Below are 8,459 nucleotides of genomic sequence, written 5' to 3'. Positions count from 1 at the left end.
CTGGACTGAAGCAGTAGTCATTTATTTGGGAAGCTGGTCTGGATTTAGTGTGATGCACATCTCTCTAGCCCCGTGTGCTTGAGATTACACTGCCCTCTAGTGTCTGATCTCCAAAGAAAGTAAATCTAAAATCACTACAGAAATCTCTCCTTTCCAACTTGCAGCCAAAGAGTTGACCAAGACTGCTATTTGCTAAGCGATGACTCAGAATGAGGTCCCCAACCAGCACATCAGCATTACCTGGGAATTAGTTAGAAGGAAAATTCTCAGCCTCAACCCCTCCCCCACCAAGCACATGAGTAAAGGCTCGCTGAATGAGTAAAGTGGAGAAAGACCCAACTATTAGTGTTAGGATTTCAACATATTTTTTGGGGGGGCGGGGGGAGTACATAATTCAAGCCTACAACTCTACTCTCTACCCCCCTCCAAATTCATTCTTCCCACATGCAAAATACATTCATCTCATTCCCAACATTTCCAAATGTTTTAACCATTGCAGCATCAACTCTAAGTCCAAAACTGCATCTAAATATCATCAATTCAAAGTCCCATATTTCATTATCTACCAGTAAATCAGTATGGGTGAAAGTTGGGGTCTGGGATAAAATTCTCTGTCTGTGAACCTGTGGAATCAAAAACAAGTTGTTTGCTTATGAAATACAATGTCATAGGGAAGACATCCTCATTCCAAACAGGAGAAAATAGGAGGAAAAAATGGGTATTAAGTCCCAAGCAAGTTTTACAAACAAGCAGGGTGAGTGTCACTAGATTTCAAGTCCTGAGAGCCATCATCTGTGGCTGACGCTCTGTCATCTGGCTCTGATAGGATGGCAGCCCAACGTCTGGTTCCCAGGGGTGCCATTGGCCCAGGTTTCTCGCATTTTACTATAAGCAGCAAAGAGAAACTGGCTGAAGCTGCCATACTGCTTGGAAATCTCTGAGCAAAATATTCTAGTGTACTGCCTACAACTTCTACCTCTCTCCCAACAATAGAACATAATTCAGCCATGTTCTCTGCCATTTTATAACAAAAATCACCTTTTCTCCAGTGTCCAATAACATGTTTCTCTTTTCCATCTGAGACCTCACCATGAGTGTCTTTGCTCTTCATATTTCTAGCAACATTCTGTTCACAATGATGTCTGTATTCTATAAAATGTGCTCTCTATTCTTTGTAGTTCTTCTCTCTTCTTTCTGATCCTTCACCAGAATTGCCTTTAATATCCATATTTCTACCAACAATCTCTTCAAGGCATTCTAAGGTTTTTCTACCAAGTTCCTCAAAACTCTTCCAACCTCTACACATTATCCATTTCCAAAGCTCCTTGCACACTTTTAGGTATTTTTTTCAGTAGCACCCTGCTTTCAAGTACAAAATTGGTATCAACAATTCATTAATCCTTGTGATTTCTTGGGTCCAAGGGAAAGGTCATTGCAATGAGCCCCTAGGGCCTAGGCTTAGCTCATAGCATCTAAGTAGCAAGATGAGTGGTGTGGCTGTTGAAAGCCAACTAGGAGAAAGCACAGGTTTGTGCAATCATCATTAAAATGATGAGGCTACCTGGTCAGTGTCTATTAACCAACATTGCTGGTTAGAAAGGGTATGGCATGCCCAGCCAGTGTGACTCAGTGGTTGAGTGTCGACCTATGAACCATAGGAGGTTTCGGTTCAATTCCTGGTCAGGGCACATTCCAAGGTTGTGAACTCGATCCCCAGTGGGGTTTGTGCAGGAGGCAGCCAATCAATGATTCTCTTTCATCACTGAGGTTTCTATCTCTCTCTCCCTTCCTCTCTGAAATCAATAAAAAGTACTCCGGAGCATTTTTTTTTTTTTTTAAAGAAAGGGCATAGCAAGGTTGAGATGGAAAACTCATTTAAATAATTAAGTAATCTTGATAAAAAAAATACTCAGTACTGAATCATAATAAGCTGGAATATCAAAATCACATAAAGAAAATGTTCCCTAATTAGGCTATTTAGAGAAGAACCTAAATGGATTAGTAAAACATCTGGAGGGAGAGTATGTGTGTGGACAGCATGTATTTTGAGCAGAATCTAATTAAAATGACTGTGTGTCCCCCATAGTGGAAGTCTGTAAAGATTTGACCAAAGGGCAAATAAGTATGATTTATGACTTTTCTTATGTAAGTTAATATTTAAAAATGGATTTTAAACAATGTAATTCCTTAAAATATAGTTTTACTTGCTACATTACTTGAACTATAAATTTACTTTTTCAGTCATTCCTTATTTTTCCCAGATGAAAGTGGGGTGGGGGGATGGGTGGAAAAGATGAAGGGAATAATAAGTTACAAAATAGTCCCAGGGATGTAAAGTACAGCAGAGACAATGTGGTCAATAATATTGTAATAACCACATATGGCGCCAGGTAGGTACTAGAATTATCAAGGGGATCACTTCGTAAATTATATAATTGTCTAACCATTATGCTGTACACTTGAAACTAATATAAAATTAAAAAATAATTTTGAAGTTAATTACACATTTTGTACTGATTAACAATAATTCAAATTAGCTGGGTTTGATATTAGGAACTTTTATTTTATCAACAATTCATTGGTCCATGTGGTTTTTGGGGTCACTGAAACGACCAGATTCTGAAAGGAAGACAAGAGAAAAACATTGGCATTGTGCTAGGCATGCCCTCAGTCCTTCCCTACTGACCTTATTTACTTCTCCCAAACCACAAAGTAGATCATTGTTATCTTCTTTTTTCACTTTCATCCATATATATATATATATATATATATATATATATATATATATATATATATATGATTTCAAGGAGGAAGGGAGACAGAGAGATAGAAACATCAATGATAAGAGAGAATCATTGATCAATTATCTCCTGCATGCCCCTCACTGGGGATCAAGCCCACAACCCAGGCATGTGCCCTGACTGGAATCAAACCACGACCTTCTGGTTCATAAGTTGGCACTCAACCACTGAGCCACGCCAGCTGTGCATTTTTATCTTCTTTTAATCAGCAGAGCTCAGAGAGACTAAACAATCTGGGTAAGGTCAGCCAGTTAGGAATAAGTACAACGGGGGGGGGGGGGGGGGGAGGGGCAAATCTGATGGTGCACATCACAGTAATAAGTTGGGGTAATTATTAAGAGCCCATTCACTCGTGGCAGTAAAAAACAGTCAGGGTGCAGGGTTCCAGGACTCCCCAGACAGAAACTACACTAGCATAGGCCAGTGTTCTGAAACAGAAGCAAATTCCTTTCTCTTTTTTTTAAAAATTTAATTTATTGGGGTGATATTGGTTAATAAAATTATATAGGTTTTAGGTGTACAATTCTATAACCACAATTTTCAATGTACCCAACTCTCTTTTGAAAGCTACAGATTTGCATCTTAACATAATTAGGGGGAAATAAAAGCATTTGTTTGGTAACATTTTAACTGATTTTCCAATGACCTTTGAGACGACAGGTTAAAAAATAACTAAAAATTATCACCTGCTTGAAATATTAAAAATTACGCCACTGGGATAACCTGGGATTGTAAATTCAGTGTGTCTTCTTTTTTAATAGCTATAACTCCATCATTAATTTTAAAAAAGAGAAAAATGCTTTTGAATGAGAAAAAGAACTCTGAGAAGGAGTGTTTTCATCTTTCCCGCTGAGTTTTTGCTCCCTTCTATATATCTCAGCAGAGACATAATCAAGGAATCTGGTACCCCTCTCGTTTCCAAAGTTCTTCTGAATGAACCCTTAGGTTTCTTGTTGGGCACAAGGAAAGCCATTCAATTCAAAGGGGCAGAGCACAAACAGATAAAACAGAAATACAATGTCTTTTGCAATAAATAAAGATACCAGCAGGGGGCAACCTTAGAGCCTAACTGGAGTAGCAGAAACATATTCAAGAAGATTGGTTGCAGCTGTTTCTTAAGTGAGTCTTTTCTTTGTGCTGGTAATGGATTCCAAATCTAGTCAAACCAACCAATCCAGCCATTTTCTGTTCAACATTCTACTTTCACAAACTGGCCACCAACATTGGGCGTGGAAGCAAAAGTTATATCCTACATAAAATCCTGAAGCTATGGTCTCTGGAATGAAAGTGGTCTGGGAAGTGATATGTGATATTTCATCCTCACCAATGCCTGCGACATGGAGTCAGAGAAGGATCTGAGATTTCCTTGCTACAAACTCTGTGTGTGTTTTAAATTTTTATTAACTGTATTGGGGTGACATGGATTAATAGGGTCATATAGATTTCAAGTGTACCTTTCTATGATACAAGATCTGTACATTGCGCTGTGTGTCTACCACCCAATACAACCTCTGTTAGATACTGTCTTCTTCTACTTTGCATTTTATTATTAGACCCCTAAGAATTACTACTCTCTAAAACTTTCAAAAAGTGCAACAGACCTGACGGGGTGAAATTATGATTTTTTTAATAAAGTATGCATTTATTTAATTTATCACTCTCCAGGGGAAGCTTTCCAAAGAATGTTCCCTGTAACTGCCAGTGCGTCTGATCCGTGTGAGCAACAATCTCAGTTGCTTAACCTCACTGGAAACCGCATTGTCCCAGCTTAAGCACTTCACACTGCAACAGGAACCAGAGCAGTGGTAACATTGCAGGCTCTACCAGTAAAGATGGTGCTTGCCCAACTCATTGCCCTGGAAGCTGGACTCAGGAACCCAACTCACATTAAGTACCTGCAGTAATGACAGACATCATGGCAGGAAATTTCCTCAAATTATACTTTGTGATGGGCATTATAATCCACCTAGGCAGGTGAGGAAAGCGGAGGCCCTGGCACCCTAGGAAACTTGTCTAGGGTCACATGACTTGAAAGGGTGGAGATTTGAATTTGCTCAACTACAAAGCTCATGTTCTTCTCACCAGGAGTTCCTCCTTTCCCTATGCCAAATCTGCACTAAGAGGAGCCTACATGTTCTTGAGAATCAAATCCTGGCTTATGGTTCCCACTCCAGAGAACAACTTGAGATAGCCAGAACACTTGGAAAGCATCGTGGTCTTACTATTTGAATGTTTCTGGTCAGTTAGAAAAGCCTGTTTGCTCGAATGGCTGGCTGCACTTTCAATGAGAAGTTCCAGGAGACCTTTGTATCAGATACTGTGCTAGACTCTGGGTGACAAAGTTGAATCCCTGCTCACAAGTTGCCCCAGGCTGAGCAGATGTGCAGGTCAACACGTCAGTACCTTTCAAAGCCTTCAGCACTAGAGATTGTATCACTAATGCTTACTGATTGTCATTGCTCTAACATATACTAATGCGTGCAATCTTCACAAGGTGAGGTAGGTATTATCATTCCCATCTTAAAGATGATAAATCTAAGGTACTAAGAAGTCCAATCATTTGTCAAAGGTCACACACTTGTAAGTAGCAAAGAATTTGGTCCTGGTTGACAGCAGAGCCCCATCCTTGACTGACAGGCCATGATGTCTTGCCAAGGCTGGAGGAAGAGGAGTTGCTGGAGAAGGTCAGGAAGCTTCAGAGAAGAAATGGTCAATGATTGAGTGTCTGAGATTTCTCCTGGAGCTGTTGATTGCTTTTCATTTAGTCAGCCATTCTTAAGGATTATCATCCTGAACAGAAGTTTTCACTTTTCAATAATAACAACATAGAGAAACCAAGATGGCGGCATAGGTAAACAACGGAAAATGCTGCCTCGCACAACCACTTCAAAAAATACAACTAAAAGACAAAACTGACATCATCCAGAACCACAGGAAGGCTGGATGAGTGGAAATTCTACAACTAGAAGGAAAGAGAAAAGCACACTGAGACTCAGAGGAGGTGCGGAAGTAAAGTGCAGAGGTACGGAGGCGCACATGGAAAGGGCTGGCAACTGAGTATGCGGTTGTCTTTTTCAATCAGGAGGGAGTCTCAAGCTCCCGACTGCTCTGAACTCCAGTTCCGGACAAGTCTCTGGGGACCCAGACTCATATGGGGAGAAACTGGACTGTCTGGCATCGGTCAGAACTTGAGGGCGGCTTTCTCTCAGAGGTGCTTGCAGTGATTACCAGGACACTGAGACGCGGGGCCACTTAGGGTAGGACTGAGGATCAGCCATAGCTATTTGCTCCACCCTGTTGATTCCCTGAGACCCCGCCCCACCCAAGCTGTGTGCAGAGGCTTTTACATATGAAAGGCCTGGCCCTTTGCAATCTGAAAATTACCTAACAAACTGCAGATGGACCAGAGAGACCCAGAACTTCCAAAACAAGGCCCAAGGCCCCACAGCAGCTTGCATTGCTTCACAGCTGGGCCTCATCTGGGCACCTCCAAACCCCAAACAAGGAAGAGGAATCTGCAGATCTCTCCATAGATCCTGCCAGGTAGCCTCAGGCAGAGGCTAAATTAGCACCTCCTTAGAGATCCAAGAGCCAGTGTACCCAGTGGTCAGAGTGAGACCATGCAGATTACAACTTCTCAGATCCATAAGGGACACACTCAGGGGGCAGACTCAGTGAGCACCAAAGCCCCACTGAAGCAAGTCTTGCCCCAGAAGGGTGTCTCCAGCACAGAAGTTTTCCCACTGTAGACACAGCTGATTCTCACAGCCAATTGGCCTGGAGGTCAATTCCTCCCAGTGATACCTACAACAAGCAAGGCTTAACTACAACAAGACTGTTCACAAAGCCCACAAAGGGGTGCAACAAGGTAATTGCGGATGTAATTGCGGAGGCTGAGCCACTGGGCCCTATAGGACACCTAGCACAGAAAGCCACTCTATCAACACAAGGAAGCATAAAAAATGCAGAGACAAAGAAACAGGTCACAAATGACAGAAATGGAGGAAAGAAAACTACTGAATATAGAGTTCAAAACCACACTCATAAGGTTTTTCAAGAATTTTCTAGAAACCACTGATAAATTTAGTGAGACCCTCAAGAAATCTAGTGAGACCCTCGAGGATATGAAAAAGGACCAACTAGAAATTAAGCATACACTGACTGAAATAAAGACTATTATCCAGAGTTCCAATAGCAGACTAGAGGATCCCAAGAATCAAGTCAAAGATTTGAAATATGAAGAAGCAAAAAACACCCAACCAGAAAAACAAAAAGAAAAAAGAATCCAAAAATATGAATATAGTGTAAGGAGCCTCGGGGACAACTTCAAGCATACCAACATCCGAATTATGGGGGTGCCAGAAGAAGAGAGAGAGCAATATACTGAAAACTTATTTGAAGAAATAATGACAGAAAACTTCCCCTACCTGGTGAAAGAAATAGACTTACAAGTCCAGGAAGCGCAGAGAACCCCAAACAAAAGGAATACAAAGAGGACCACACCAAGACACAGCATAATTAAAATGCCAAGAGAAAAAGACAAAGAGAGAATCTTAAAAGCAGCAAGAGAAAAACAGTTACCTACAAGGGAGTACCCATATGACTGTCAGCTTATTTCTCAACAGAAACTATGCAGGCCAGAAGGGAGTGGCAAGAAATATTCAAAGTGATGAATGCCAAGAACCTACAACCAAGATTACTTTATCCAGCAAAGCTATCATTCAGAATTGAAGGTCAGATAAAGAGCTTCACAGATAAGAAAAAGCTAGAGTTCATCACCACCAAACCAGTATTATATGAAATGCTGAAAGGTATCCTTTAAGAAGAGGAAGAAGAAGAAAAAGGTAAAGATACAAATTATGAACAACAAATACACTTCTATCAACAAGTGAATCTAAAAATCAAGTGAATAAATAATCTGATGAATAGAATAAACTGGTGAATATAATAGAATCAGGGGCATAGAAAGGGAGTGGACTGACTATTCTTGCGGGGGAAAGGGGTGTGGGGCGTGCGGGAAGAGCTGGACAAAAATCGTACACCTATGGATGAGGACGGGGGGGGGGGGTTAAGGGTAGAGGGTGGTGTGGGAACCGGGTGGAGGGGAGCTGTGGGGGGAAAAAATAGGAACAACTGTAATAATCTGAACAATAGAGATTTAATTTTTAAAAAATAGCAACATAGAATGGGGGGGTTAAATAGCAATTTAAAAAATACTTCTAAGTGTTGTGTTTCAATTTCATCTATGACATGATATTATCTAGATGTCTATGTAACACTTCCAAATATAGGTATTAAAAGCAAATCAAATCACCTAGATGAATGACAGTTCAGATTAATTGAGGCTTCTTATGCTAAATCAATGTTCTCTTTGGGTTTTATATTTTGAAAAGGCAAGGGGTCTATCTGCTATATAAATCTTTTCTTCCCAAAGGCTATTTTATTCACCATTTTAAAATAATCATTAACATGAATTTCCAATCCATCTACATGGTAATAAGCTCTTCACGAAGGGCATGGTTTTTACCTAGCAATTATGTCCATTGGAAACTTTCTTTCCTTTCTAAATCCCACCAAATTTGTCTTCTGCCCAAAATTTCTGCCTTAGGATACGTTTCCTGATTTTTTTTTTTTTATGTGAAAGACTAAATGAGAGTG

This window comes from Myotis daubentonii, chromosome 7 (genome assembly GCF_963259705.1).
Source record: "Myotis daubentonii chromosome 7, mMyoDau2.1, whole genome shotgun sequence".
Lineage (NCBI taxonomy): Eukaryota > Metazoa > Chordata > Mammalia > Chiroptera > Vespertilionidae > Myotis > Myotis daubentonii.
Note: the sequence above shows the minus strand (reverse complement) of the source record.